We start from the raw sequence: 16,138 nt of genomic DNA on the forward strand, positions 1-16,138 counted from the left end.
CCGACTGGACCCACCTACACATGCACTTGGCTTCAAAAGCCACTGTCTTACTGACATTGAACTTATTGAGTGCATTAGTATTTAAATACCAAAAGCTACCCTCACACAGGTGATGTGGGATAAATGGCTTTCACTGTTTTCCCTTTTTGACTGCATTTTTGACATGCTATCTCTATTCCCTTTTAAACATGGCATCTACTTTGGTAGAGATGTCGCCTGCTCCCCCTTTTGAAGGATTTTCTTTCTGGTTTTAGTCTGAGAGATTAGACCCCTCGCTTCAAACTAAATTTACTTTCTTTTTTGAAATTACAGTGAAGCAAAATAATGATTAGGGTGTGCAGAGAAGTATTTGCAGCCACAATTACATTAATGGGAGGAGTAGAAGCAATGTTGCAACCTTTTATTTCATACACTAACTCTCAGCATTTGACACCTACACACATCTACTCACTTTTTATATATTCTTCCTTACTTGGTCTTCTTACACAACTCCTCTACTGCTGCTACAACAATATAACAATACACCCATTCTTTCATATCTGCAATATAGTTTTATCTCTGTTTTCTTCTCCAAAAAATAAAGAGTTTTATGAGGAGCACCAAGCTGAAATAGAGAAGAAGGGATGATCCTACCAACCAAGAAAAAAGCAGCCATGCTTTCCACTAAGCCTAAAGAGGGAGTTTTCATTAATGGAGTGATTCTGATTCTGTGACTGAACTTGAGACTACAAGTGAAGCAAGGATTTTCCTAGAGCATAGTCTCATAGCTAACATTCACCCGCCCAAATACTGCCCTCTCCATTCTCTTCAACCACTTTTCCAATTTCTCATGCCTCTAGCTTCTTTGTTTCCGTAAGGAGAAAATGGAGCCTTCTTCATTGACTTTGAAAATTTCTTTTGGCACAAAAAATATATAATTCTTTTCCTCCACATATAAAGAAAGAATAACATGATTCTATTCCTTAATTCACACAAAAATTAATGATTACATGCTCGTTATTCTCCAAAGAAGAATAAGAAGCTAATGTTTTAGCAATGACATTGTCATCTCTTTTAATAATAACATTACCCATTCACCCCGAAATTTGTCAATCCTAGCAAAAATAGTTGGGCCCCAAAGTGGGTCCGACTAAAAAAAAAATTGTTTCTGAACCATTAAACTCTCAAAGTGGTCTATTGAATGTCCGCCATTGATGGGATTCAAATTTGATCAATGTTCTCATTTAAAACTCACTTTTAATCAATTCTACAAATTGTGAATTTATGTCTAGAGGCATGCCGGTTGTAATTAAAACTTGATCCAATCAAGTAATCAGGCTATGAAAATTGGCATGAGTGTTCAATCATACACGCTCTACCATACTGCAAATTTTCAGCCCATGACGAATTCTAGATCAACAGATTTTAATTTTTGAACATTCATACCTCAATTATCCTGCAGGCAAACAATGTTAAAAACATAAACTAGGCTCGGGTTCGGCATTATAAAATTGGGTTGTTGACCACTTGGGGTTCTAAAAACTAGGATATAGGTTCTTGTCCATGAAGAGAAACTAATTCTAAGGTTTGGGCTCATGAAAAATCACAGGGCACATTTGGAGAATTTCTGAAAATAGGTACTTGGAAATTTTAACTGGCAAATGTGTCAAAAAGTAATTTTTGGCAAATGTACGGACATATGAAAGTATGCAAATTGATTTGTCGTGACTTGAGAATTGGCATACTTGAAGGATTTTTAGGAGACAGCACAATGATATAATCCATTTAGGCTCACCAATCACAGGATCAAAGTTATAATGTGCCGAACAGGGGTACGTATCAATCAAGATACCTTAGCCGTAACAAAATAATGCAAACTGGGTTTTTAATCATGTTAGAAAATTGATCAAATGGATTCGTCATGACCTCAAAATTTGAACATATGAAGTATCTGACCCCTGGAACACAATACAAAAATAATTTTTTCATTTGGGTCAACTGGGTCAAAGATATGATTGGTCGAACAGGGCTTCCCAGAATTGTGAACAACTAGTCAAATGCACAAAACAGTAAATGACCAACTTTGGGGGGTGAAAAACCTAGTCAAACGAATTCAAAATGACTTGAAAATTAAAACATAAGTTCTTTATTATGGAAACTAAACATCCCCAAAGTGGCTAGTCATGACACATTCCTGGGTAAAAGATATTCAGATGCAAACTGGGCCTTTGATCGCTATTTGACACTTGGGTAGAATTGCAAATTTTGACAGTAGCTCAAAATGGGACTTCACAGAATGGTTCAAAATGTCAGTTTAACTTCATAGAACACATAAACGCACTAAATAAAAGGTGTTAGAAATATTAAACACCTCTTAGGCCTCAGACTGGCAACCAAGTACAATCTCATTTAAAAGCATTTAAGGGCTTGATTTTTTTAATGGTTCTCAAAATTGACCATGCAATTTTTAGTCCCAACAAGGTACTTAATTATAATGTTTTTAGGCCTTAAAGACTTAATATAACCCAACCAAGAGCTAGGAGAATTTTAATACTAAATAACAACTTTCAAAGAATGACAATGCAATTTAGCACAAATAGCAAGGGGTTTAGTCTTGTCTTTCCATTTGATTTCCTGGTTAAGTATCCTGCAGACTAATTGCACACATCAGTAGTTCAAGAAAATCACATACATGTATTCAAAACTTATCTGTATAGTTACATAAATCAAAACATGAATCTTTCACATAGTTCACTGTTTAATTCATTTCTTCTCACATTTAATCATCAGTAGACACAAAATCAATATAATGTAACTTATTCATGAATTCAGATTAACATACTAGAATAATCATTGTTAGGCATGTATCTACCTAACATCATAATATCACTAATTTAGGAATACTGAACTATCTGAAAGCATAAAACTTAATCATTGAGGAACCAAAATCAACATCCTTATCACTAGGTGAAAATGCCTTGAATTGTCATTAGTAGAATTTTAATATTTACACAGTTGAGATAATGTAGTAGTTCTCAAGTCACTAAGCATTTTAAATAGGGAAGAATTAACTGATCACAATTTCATTAGGGCATTCAAAACATAAAACATTACATCTTATCCATTTCAATCTCTTATAGCAGTTTTAATAAAGCATTCGTATTGATAATTACATACAAGTAGGGACCTTACAGACAAAACAATGATTAAAACACATTTATCATTGTTTTCACAAATTCCCTCTTCAACAACATTGCACATACCAATGGAAGATAAGGCACAAATATTTAGATTGTCAAAAGCTTCGGTGAACACTACAAGGCAATATTGAAGGTGCAGACACCTATAGAGATTTTGGTCATTTTATTACCATTTTTATTATTTTGGCTACACATGAGCTTGCTACATGTCATACAGAAGACTTTGTTACCTAGATTATAGAGTTATGTGTCAATTCTTATCAATTGTAAGTGACATTAGTGTGTCTGATAACCAATTCTTACATAATGTACACCAATATTAGGAACAAGAAATCTAGAGAAATAATTACCCATGTAGCTCCCTAATCATTTTGGCAACCCCCATAGTTGAGTTATGTATAGAGGCCATTGTTGATATTTTGAGCTATAATGATAATTTCATAGCATGGAAAATACAAATTCTTTAATATATTTATTTTCAAAAGTACATATCAAATGAAGGGTTGAAAAGAGTTTGTATTTTGGTGAGATCGGAAGCTCCACTTTCCTTCCAATATTAGAATCATGGCATAGTAACCCACACAATTGCCCATATTTTTCATTCTAAATTACAGAAAGGAAATGAAATGGATTGTTTATTTTCATCTGTTGGTTTTGTGTACAATTTTAAGTATGTCGATCTTCCTTGGATAGCCATTAATCTAATAAAATCTCATGATAATGTTTATAAATAGACAAGGTGAATAAATGAGTTATAATTTTTATAATCTATAGCATGTTCTATTATATTTGTTGGAAATCATTCATGTTCCTCTATAGTGTTCCTATCTTTGCTAAAATAATATTATCGCTTTTGTAATGTTTGTTACTTACATAAATAAGTTGCATTCAATTCTAGATTCAAGGTTTATTCTTTAAGTGCATCTAAAATCATATTGTTTAGTGTTAGAATGCAGATGAGTTTCCACTTGAGATGGTAAGATCTTTTGGAAGACTTTGCTAAGACTATTTTTTTTTTTTATTGGTTGTTACATCATTACTAAACATTCTAAGTTATTTATAAAAAAAATATTTCCAAAATTTTGAACACAACACTCCTAAAAAATTTGAGCATTGCTCTATAGTGGATCAATGACCCTTTGAAAAAATTTGGCAAGTTTGGTCTTAATATTAGTATTAGTTATGAAAGTATAAGGTAGAGTCATCAATTTATTTTTATATTGGCATGTCTTTATTCTTAGTAAAGCAAAAATTTATGGAGCACTCATCCATACACCTATTTTGGTTAGAACCAAAGTTACGAAGCACTACCTATCTTGAAATGTGAAGCAAATCATGGAGAGTTTGTTTGTATTTTCTTTTCTTTTAGTTGACATGTAAAAATGGAAAATGATGAAGGTCGTCTATGGTTGGTAAGTGGCTCACAATCATTGGAGTACGATCTTTGACATGACCATGCTCCAATGTTCTCCTTGTGCTTACATAAATCTCACCATGGCCAATATGAGATTGGGAATAACTTTTTTCCTTAACATAAAAGATTGAAAGTCCTTTTTTAAAATTACTAACTATATCTTTGATGTTTGCAAATTCTACTTCGACATCAATACTAGAATTTAAATGAAGACTTATGACTTCAACTCTAAGATTGTGAGCTTTAGTTAAGTACAAGGAATGAAGCAGAGAAGAGATCAATAAGAAGAGGGCTACAAAAGAAATATGAGGAAAAAAGGTCTTCATCCTATAACTAAACTTAATAAACATTAAAAACGTAATAAAACATGTAGAAAGACACTCTCCACTTTCTTTCCATGCAACACTCTCCACTTTTCATTGAAAAGTGTTTCTTCCAAGTTATCTCAGCCTAACCAACATTATAGTGACATGAAGGCTAATAAAGGAGATTCTAAAGTGGTGAAGAAGACTCTTTTCTACAATAATCATCAAGATCATTTATGTGTCATTCATCATTTGTGCTACTAATTAAACTATTAAAAATCCTTCAACATGAGATTATGTTGTATGCCAGTGGCATTTCAGAGTTTGGGAGGTTTATTTCATAAATTTTTACATCAATAACATATTGCATTTCCACTTTTTCATTTATCATTTATTAATATCTTGTTACAACAACTTTGATACATAACACTAATAACAATAGAAAAAGTACTTTTAGAAAAAGAGAAAATTTACTTTATAAAAAATATAATTGAGAACTTGAAAATCAATTATGTTTCTATAGTTGGTATTTATTGAGATGGGTGCTCCATGGAACAAATCTTTGTCCCAAACATTTGGTTTTCATACAACTCTTAATCAATAAAATCTTAGAAATATTATTGCCAAAGATTCTTGTATAACATGCAAAAATACAAAAATATATTAGAGAAGACTCCATGTGGCTCATCTTATAAACTTTTTCTATTCTCACAAAAAAAATAGAGATGTTATTAGAGCTATTAGTAGACCATTATAATTCATTGCCAATTGTGTTGAAATCCTAACTTACCAATTGTGTTGAAATCCCAACTTACCAGATGTGTTGAGAAGGTACAGATAACAACAAAAACATAATCCTAGAATAAAATTTAAATGGTAATTAACTTCTCAAAATACATTTACACAATCTCCAAAACAAGTAAATTAGGAAAAAATTATGATAAAAGTCTTTATACATTTAACGAGAATGGTTTTATCCAACTACAAGAACTTATAATGGTCCACATTTACCCTTACACATGTTTGCATGATGTTGTTAGAAATATAAGAGGAGTAACTAAGAGGGGAGAAGTGAATTAGTTACCACTAAAATAAATCCTAGATCCCTTAGATGTCAATACAAATCAAAAATCTAATTAAACTATATTTAGCTATAACTCGGCAAACATACATGAACTCAGTTTACACTAGCAAATGTTGTAACTTGGTAAACACTAAAATAACTTGGTAACTACTTAACATGAAAATCTTTAGGATATTATCTATGATTAATTTTACTTTACTTTATTGTATACATATAAACTAAATAGCATGAACACAATTGACACCAAGATTTAATGTGGAAACCCAATTTGGGAAAAACCACCAATTGCAACTAATTACTAATTTTTGCTCTTCTAAAGTGAGCCCTATTAAAGGTTACAAAACATATTGTTAGGTGTGACCTTGTTAGAGGATTTAATGACCCTCTTAGGAGTGGCCTTGTTAGAGGTCTTTAGACACTTCATATAGAAATTCCACCTTGTTAGAGGATTTACAAATAGTTGTTAAGCTAACTCGGTTAAGAAATTTAGATCACTACTACAATGGTTAGAAAGTAACAATGAGATGACTTGATTTCTGATGCAACTAAATTGTTGATTACAAATCTCAATTCTAGCTTGTATACCTGATCCTTCCTAATTGAATGTATATTTGTAGCTCAACAAGGATATTGCTTCTGCATGCATCTTCGCCTAGGGCTAGTAGCTTAAGAACTAGTTAATGCATTGAATTAACTAACCATATCATATACATGGAATTAGGGTTTCAAATGTTGGGGACATCATGCAATTGACCACATGGAATCTGCTAATTATAAGATCTCCAACAAGTGATCCTAGAAGTGGTATTTGGATCTAGTTGAATTCTGGCATCGCTTATCCTTTCAATTTGTTTCCTCTAAGCATCATCAAATCTTCTATTATGTTCCACAAATTCAATCCTCAAATTGACCTTATATTTATATCTTACACATTGTCAAGTTGGCTTGAATACAACTTAGAATAATCAATATTCATCTTCCTAGTCGGCTAGAACCAACAAATAATTTAATTGAGCCTAATATGCCAAAACAAGAAAATCTTTCATTAGCCAACCCTACTCAGTAGATACTAATACAACAATGATTTTTATGTGTTAACCAAGTGAACTTGGTTAACACTCCATATTCACAAAGTTTCTTTGGTAATCAAGTGAGCTCAGTTAACACTAGTTCCATCCAATTTTCGTTCATTAATCAAGTGAGTTTGGTTAACACTCAAATTCTATAAACTTTCCTTTGTTGCCTGAGTGAACTCAATAGACACTATTTTCTAAACTTGGTAAACTCTAGAACGCTCACTAGACATAGGAAACTATCTTCAATGCTCAAGTGTGATTGACATACACTGACTAGCAATGATATGACAATTTTTGTAACATCAAAGACAATACACATTTAATCAATTATTTTCAACAATACCCCTCTTTGGCATTGATGGCAACTCAACATGTCATAATACAATGAAATTTTAGAGAAAGAATAAATTAAGGAACGTATCCTTAGTTTCATTATGATTCTCATCCATGAGAACTCCCTCTATCAGTGTGAACTCCCTTTGCTTTCAGTTTCTCCCTCTGTTAGCAAAACTATGTCTTTAACATCTTGTTCTGATAGCAAACTTTTCTTCTTTGATATTATACCAAGTTCTCCTTCTTTGATATCTCCCTCTTTTTCATCTCTTGAAGTGATAAAATTTTTGTGAGATATAATAGCAAAATTCTCCCTCTTTGACATCTCATGCCAAAGACAATATCTAGTGAATATTAATGTACATCATGTACGAATTCATTTGCAATGTGTCTTGTGAATACGATATCAATTAGTTGATCTTCAACATGCTCTAGTCGATGCATCACTAAACTACTTTTGGTGAGCTTTAGATAGGGGAATGACCCCTAACTTACCTCTTAGATACAAAAATGCATCCTTAGGTCATGGCTTAGTGAATATATTTGCAATTTGTTCTTTAGTATTCACATATTCCAATCTTACCTCATTGTCTTGAACCAGTTCTCTCAAAAAATGATATTTTATAGCAATATGTTTGGTTTTGGTATGCATCACAGGATTCTTGGATATATTAATTGCACTAGTGTTATCAGAGAAGATAACCACTAGATCCTTGATCTCTATCTTCATATTTGCCAACAGTTGCTTGAACCAACCAACATTTGAACAATTGACTGCTACTACCACATATTATGCCTCTATTGTGGACTGAGAAATAAAATTATGCTTCTTGCTTGTCAAAGATACTAGTCTTTTACCAAGAAAGAATGGTCCATCACGTGTGCTCTTTCTATCATCAACACTTCCTTCCCAGTCAACATCTGTGAATTCTTTCAAATCCAAATTGCCTCCCTTTTGTATCATAAACCATATTCTTCAATACCTTTCAAATACCTCATGATTCTCTTGATTGTCATCATGTGAATTTCTTTGGGATTTGCTAAGAATCTTGCCACCATACCAACTACTAATGCAATATCAGGCCTTGTGTGCACTACATATTGCAATTTTCCAATCATTGATTTGTATGCGGTCTGATCTTTCTCTTTGGAATCATCATTTTTGGAAAGCTTATGTCTATTAGACATCGGTGATCCAATTTATCTTGAATCTTCCATTCTAAACTTCTTTAGTATTTCCTTGATATATTTGGATTGAGTAATGTAGATACCATCATTCTTCTGTTAGATCTGTAATCCAACAAAGAATTTTATCTCTCCAAACATAGACATCTCAAATTCTTTACTCATCTCTTCTAAAAATGCCTTGCATAAGTCATCATTTTCTATAAATAAAGTTTTATCCACAAATATTTCAGCCAACACAATCTTCTTATCTAGTCCTTCTTTGATGTACAAACTATTGTTATCATTTGTTCTTTGAAAACCAATCTTTATCAAGTAGTTGTGAAGTCTTTCATATCAAGTTTTAGGAGCTTTCTTGAGACTATGCAATGATTTGTGTAATTTTTAGACCATATCTCTTTTGGTAGAATCTACAAAACCTTCAGGTTATTCTATGTAGACTTCCTCATCAACAATTCCATTCAAGAATGCAGATTTTACATCCATTGGATATATCCTCATCAAAAATTCCATTCAAAAATGCAGATTTTACATCCATTTGATATACTTTAAATCTTCTATGTCCTGTATATGCTAGTAAAGTTCTAACACCTTCTAATCTTGCAAAAAGAGCAAAAATTTCACCATAATCAATACCTTCTTGAGAATAACCTTTACATACTAACTTTTCTTTGTTTCTTGAAACTTTTCCATCTTCATTTGGCTTATTTCTGAAAACCCATTTTGTGCCAATTACATTTTTATCCTTGGCCTTGGAACAATAGTCCACATCTTATTCTTCTCTATCTATTCTATTTCTTCATTCATAGCTTCAATCCAACTTTCATTATCCAAAGCATCTTTAACATTTCTAGGTTCAAATTCAGCAAGCAATCATGTACCTTTCAATTTGTTTCTTCTCATTATTCCATCTGACTTGTCTCTAATGATCTGATTAGGTGCATGGTGCCTTTTGACATATCTTTCTAACATAGGTACTTTGTATTTAGAATTAATTTTACTAACCTCTTCATTATCTTCTATATCAAGCTTAGGTCCCACTATCTGTGACTCGGGTCCATTAGACTCAGTTTGCTCTAGCACTAGCTCAATAGCTTCTAACTACAACTTGGGTCCTTTAGACTGTGACTTGGGTTGCACTGGTTGCAACTTGTAGCTTTTGGAGATTTTGGAGACTCAGAAGGTGAGGCCTCGTGACTTCCAAATATATTTGGCAATGTATCAAGTTCATAATGAACAAACCTTCTATAATCCTCAGGTTCTTTGTTGCTTTCCTCTTCACTCTTTTTTGCAAATACATCAATTCTCACATGTGTACTTTCAATGACTTATAAGCAACTAGATTCAAAGACTTGTATGGTTTACATCTGTAGGAGTATCCTAGGAATATGCCTTCATCACCTTTGACATCAAATTTACCTTTCCTAGATACCTTCAAGATATAACATTTGCTACCAAATACTTTCAAGTAACTTACATTGGATTTGTAGCCATACCATATTTCATAAGCAGATTTATTTGAGTCTTTCTTCAACTATACTCTATTCAAGCTATGCACTGTAGTACTGATTGCTTTCTTCTAGTATTTGATTTCAACACTCTTTTCTAGCATTAAGGTTCTTGCACAATCCATGATGGATTTGTTCCTTCTTTCAGCTATACCATTTTGCTAAGGTGTAGTAGGGGTTGTTACTTTTCTCTTAATTCCTTTTTCAATGAAAACTTCATTTAAATCATTGGAAATGATTTCAACACCTCTATCTGATCTCAAACATTTCAGCTTTTTCTAGTTTCTTTCTCTACTCCTACTATACAACACTTAAGTTTTTGGAAAGCTTCATATTTTTCTTTTAGATACATTACAATCATCATTCTAGAATAATCATCAACAAAAAGAATAAAGTACTTATCTCCACTATAACTCTCTATCCCAATAGGTCCACATAGGTCTGTATGAACCAACTCCAAGACTTCTTCTAAATGATAGTTCTTGCTTTTGAAACTAATATTTTCCATCTTTCCAATTTGATAATTTTTGCATAGACCCATATCAGGTTTCCTCAGACTAGGTATACCTCTCACTCTTTTGTTTTTGCTTATTTGACCAAATTATCAAAGTTCACATGACATAACCTTTTATGCCATAACCAACTTTCTTCTACTTGAGCAATAAAACATGAACTTTCACTGAGATCTAGGTAGAATAGATCTAGTAGTTTGGCCTTCCCATTCATGAATTTCACCTTGAATCTAATGATTTTCAACTATGCTATACTTAGTAGATTATGATTTAGTCCTTCAATCCAGTAAGCATTATCACATATAAGTTCATTGGTTAGTGAGATACAACCTTTTCCCTTTATGCAACAAAGTTCATTGTTTCCAAATCTCAAACTACCACCATCATAATGTTCCATGTGTCTTGTTGGCCTGGTCTTTCACCTTGTATAATTTTGTTACACTCATACTAAAAAAACAATAGTCCTTTGTCAAAATTTTTTGAGATGAGTTAAAACCCTAGATGAAATTATTGAAATTTCATAAAACCTTTGTTATGTGCCATAGTTTTTAAAATCTTAGAAAGTAGTGTTTTTTAAATTTGGTACAAGAAGCTTGTTATGCTAAGGTTTTATCCTTACATTTTTGCGTATTTATTTTAAATTTACTTTTATGAATTTTAAAAATCCTTTGTTGTAAACCTTATCCTAACTCTAGTTACACCCTTTTGTTAATTCCCTAATACTTTACAAACTATTTTAACCACTATGGTTTACTTTTGTCAACCATTGATCTTTGGAAGATCAACGATGAGTGCAAGCTTGAATTGAGAATTTTCTCAACCTTTAACAAATGTGAGCAAACACCTATTTTCCATGTAGCACTTCCTAATGCTAAGTTGTTTAATGTACCACAAAGCTAGAAGATGTCAGAGCTTTTCAAAGTTGTCAAGAGTTGCCAAAGAACATTGGAATTATGAGCTATCTCATTGGTTGAGTTGAATGAAGGAGTTACATTTTTGTACCATGACATTGTACCATCGATCTTTGAAAGATCTATGGCAGGCATATTACCACTATATAAAGATGTGAAAATTTTGACTAATGTGGGGAAGTGTCTGCTTGCCATGTGTACTCAGTAATGTCACACCTCTCAATTTAAAAGGATGTTAGAGTAGTTGGTGAATCTCAGATAATGTTGAAAAAGAGAAATGCAATTCATTAATTGACCTTACTAACTGGATTATAAAAAGGGTAAGATGTATGACACTGTCAATCTTTGAAAAATTAATAGAAGATGCGTCCTTACAATATGGAAATGACTGAACTTTAACTAATGCAGGGAAGTGCCTACTTGCCATGTGGAAAAGTAGGGTCGGTTACTTAGAGGGTTGCCTAGTCACGCAAGGGTGGAAAAGAATATTGATATGGTACATGATGATTGGTGGAATAGTCTATGGGTTTATTGAGTTGGAAAATGATTGTACCAGTGGGCCAATAAATTTAAAGCCAAAATTATGAAGTTGTAAGGATTCTCATGATCGTCGATCTTTTGAAGATCGATGATCTGCACTTCACCGCTTCATGAAAGTGCTCGAATAATATGAAATGAAGGAATGTGCCCTATTGATGTATGGTAATTTCCAAAAAAGGTTAATGCAATTATTCTAGTTTCAAACCAAGCCATCTAATTCTTGATGATCGATGGTGGAATTTTAAACTTCATGGCGTGACACAAAATCTGACTATTGAAGGATTAAATTTTATCAATGCTACTATGTGTGAACTTAATGTTGCAATAAAATCCCTAATTCTCCATTATTGAGTAAAAACACTACAAAATTTTCATAGCACAATGATTTATAAAGCTAAGGGAAAGAGGTTTCAAGGGTTTCAACACATCGCAGAGTGATTTGCAAAGAGGAAAAAGCAAGAGAAAGTGGGAAAGTCATCTGAACTTCTGGAAGTTTGAGAAATCATAATTACAGTAGGGTAAATTTCAAAATGCCTCCACAAAAGGATTTTTTGGGAAAAGTTGATTATCTAAAGAGGGTAGTTCATGATGATTTTCTAGAACAAATGTCGCAATCAATGAATGAATTATCTAGGGGAAGAGAGTTGATTCCAAAAAGCCCTAGGTTATTGGTCGATGAGGGTTTCTATGACAAAGAAAATTGGTTAAGGGATGTAGAAGTGTTTGTCGAAGGGTTAGAGCTTTTTCAGAAGTAGTTTGTAGAAAGAAATTTAGATACTCTAGTAAATAATGTCTGAGAATTTGATATAGGAAAATTGATTGTTTGAGGAGTATTTTTTGATGATGATCTACTAGCAAAAATGATAAAAAAAAGTATGATCCAATCACCAAAATTGTGAAGAACCATGTGGGTGATAATCTCTTTAGGGTTTCACTAGAATTAATCAAAGAGGTTTTTAAGCTAAACCCTAATCATGTTGTTCATGGAAAAATAGATATAGAAGACCTCCAAGCTAGGTATGATGCACAAATATTGTATCTAAGGGGGGACCATTGCAGGAACATTTTGTTAGAATTAGATCATTTCCCTTAGTTACACAAAATACCCCCAAGCCCTTATTGAAAAAATTCTTTAACCCTAGAGCACAAGCCTTGTACTTTTATCTTTGTAAGATCTTCGTATGGATGAAAAAAATCACATTCCAAGCTCTATTGTTTTTATTATTGCTCAACCTTTTCAATATGGAATGTGTTTAATTTTTTATTTTTCTATCTATTTAACAGAAGAGATTCATAATGGTTTAATGGGGATTGCAAAGGCTAAGGTTAATAAGTCCTTTTACTGGTATTCCATGCTAATGTATATGTGTTTATGCAAAGGAGTTACATTTTTATCTAAGTAGATGAGATTGGAGTTAGAAAGAGATGGAGAAAAGCTCGCTACTCAATTATGGAGTGTAGATATGACATGGGAGGCAACTGATGCCAACTTTTCTAGATTTGATAGATATTTTGCTTCTAGGCTCAGAATGTTGCTGTAACGCCCCGCTCGGGAACCCAAGAGAAATAAACCTAACATGTTACAATATTTACTGAACTTTTTTTTTTTTGAAGTTTAAACAACATCAAGATAACATTAATGCGGAAGCAATAAGAACATACATATCAAATACACATAATCAATTACAGATATAGTTTCAATTCCTCAAGAGTTCCTTTACATTGAGTCACATTTAATGATTTTAAATTAATTAGTTTAAGTTCTGAGTACAATGTCTCATGATCATAAAGAAATAACAGATACATAATCGCATAAGCAAAGCATAAGTATAAACAATACAATGAAAGTACATCCACTAAATAACATCCACTGCACATGTCGCAGGGTATGTGAAAATAGATACAATAAATCAGAATACATGATAACATATATACATCATCTGAAAAGAAGTCTCTAAGATAAGAAATAAGAATGATAAAGGTACATCTTCTGCAACGAACATCCAACAGCTGGCAATGTGAAGGGGAACCCAAATGGTAAGAAGACACTACCTCCCGACCGCGTGGTTACCTAGTCAGGCTTCCACTCCCACCGTGCAGGGAAGATAATGAACGATCCACATACGGCTAATCAAACATAAAAAATTCCTAGGCAAGGTACCCCTAATAGCCAAAACTACCTCAAAGGTAACACATGCTACTCAAGAAGATAAAATAATCCAAAAGCAAGAACACTCAATCCAATACTGACACCACATAACCAAACATCATACACGAACCAAGTATAAACCAAATACCAAGATCATAAGATAAAGTCAACGAAAGATAATCCTCCTCAAGTCAATAACCACATGTCAAAAGTACAACATCCATGAATCACCAATCATCCTCAATGAAAGTAAGTAACTATAATAAACACATCCGACAATGGATACACCACCAACAATAAGTACACCACCAGAGGTACACACAAAATCCATAAAGATCTACAGAGGAGACTCAGGCTACATACTAGGGAGTGTCATCACATGGTTGCTTGAGTTACCCTGGACTGATCTCTTAATAGACCCCGGACCCTCAAGCGTTGAGTTACCCTGGACTGGTTTCTCTGAACCTCGGACCCTCAACATCACACATATGGAAACTAGAAAGCCCTCTCAAAAAGACGAGGCACTCATCTCATTCCCACCCTTAGTCTATACAAGCACTCAAGGCATGGGTAGATCAAAAATCTCTAACTTATCTTTTTAGTGTGTTTTCCCCCCATAAATTTTACTTACTAGATTATCACTTATTACATAACTTGCATTAGGTTACCCTGGTACTGACCACTTTGGGTCCCGGACCCCTATGCAAGCCACTCCCAAGTTACGTACCTAGACAACCTCTCCTAAGCACATAAAAACATAGTTGTGTCCCATACCACAACACCCATAAAGATCAAACTCGGTTCCTTAACAAGCAACCTGATAACAAGATGGTTCTCCCATCCAAGTACACATCATTTCTCCACAGGATAAATCTCATAAATATAATCTCCAATATGAATCACAAAACACATCACAACATCTAGTCCCATAAATAGTATACAAGAAATCTGACAAAGCCTCTGGTGTACATCCTAGACTGGTCAAACTAGGTCAACTCCAAAATCCACAAGTAAAGACAATACATAGAAAACAGTACAATTTCATAGTTTTGCATTTGATTTGAAAATACACAATAGAGTTACCAGTAGAGTTTCAGTTTTAATTTGTGTTTCAAAGTATAAATTTTAAGTAAATAAGTCTCAAAGATCACCCATACAAATTATCTCGTTCTTAATTTGAATTTTAGCCTTATTGATTTTAGTCAATTTCCTAAAAACAATCAAAGAATAATTTATTTAAATTATTAAATTAATATTTGCTGATTCTTAAAGATATTACTTTTATCAATATTGAATACATTTGACTCTTAACTGAACATCTTATATTATTAATTAATTCTCATTAAAGTAGATTAACTAACAATCTCTAACTTTGTTAATATTCATTAATTATAAATTTAAACAAATTTAATATAATTAAATAAGTATATTATTATATATATAATATTAAAATTTATTATTGAAAATCATTATATTTAAAATTAATAATTAATAATATAATTTTAATATAAATTAATTTTAACTAACTTAAATAATATATATAAAAAAAGCCATAATATTAAAACCCTTTTTTTTTAACAAACATAGCCTACGGCTAATGATTGCAGACCCTTGTAAAGGGTGGCTGCTGTGGCGGCTTTGCTGCTGCAGTAGCAGCAGCGTATTGCCTTTAAGGCAGTACTTGCTGCTGCGGCAACAGTCATTGCTGTCGTGCAGCATAACATGGCCGCTGAAGGTAAGTATGGGGGGTGGGGGTTGGTGGTCCCGCCCACCCCATTTAATATTAATAATTTTATTTTATTTTAACTTTTTTTTTTTGAAATAGCGTTTTCCCAAATAAGTTTATATATATATATATATATATATATATATATATATATATATATATATATATATATATATATATATATATATATATATATATATATATATATATTAACAA

At 32.6% G+C, this 16,138-nt stretch overlaps 1 pseudogene; it reads right to left on the minus strand.

The window, feature by feature from the left end:
- The window catches only part of LOC149573869 (polyadenylate-binding protein 2 pseudogene), a 90,833-nt pseudogene extending 74,913 nt beyond the window's left edge, over nucleotides 1-15,920 (minus strand).
- Between the last annotated feature and the right edge of the window lie 218 nt (nucleotides 15,921-16,138).

This window comes from Cupressus sempervirens, chromosome 2 (genome assembly GCF_028749045.1).
Source record: "Cupressus sempervirens isolate cs-2001-9-10 chromosome 2, ASM2874904v1, whole genome shotgun sequence".
Classification (NCBI taxonomy): domain Eukaryota; kingdom Viridiplantae; phylum Streptophyta; class Pinopsida; order Cupressales; family Cupressaceae; genus Cupressus; species Cupressus sempervirens.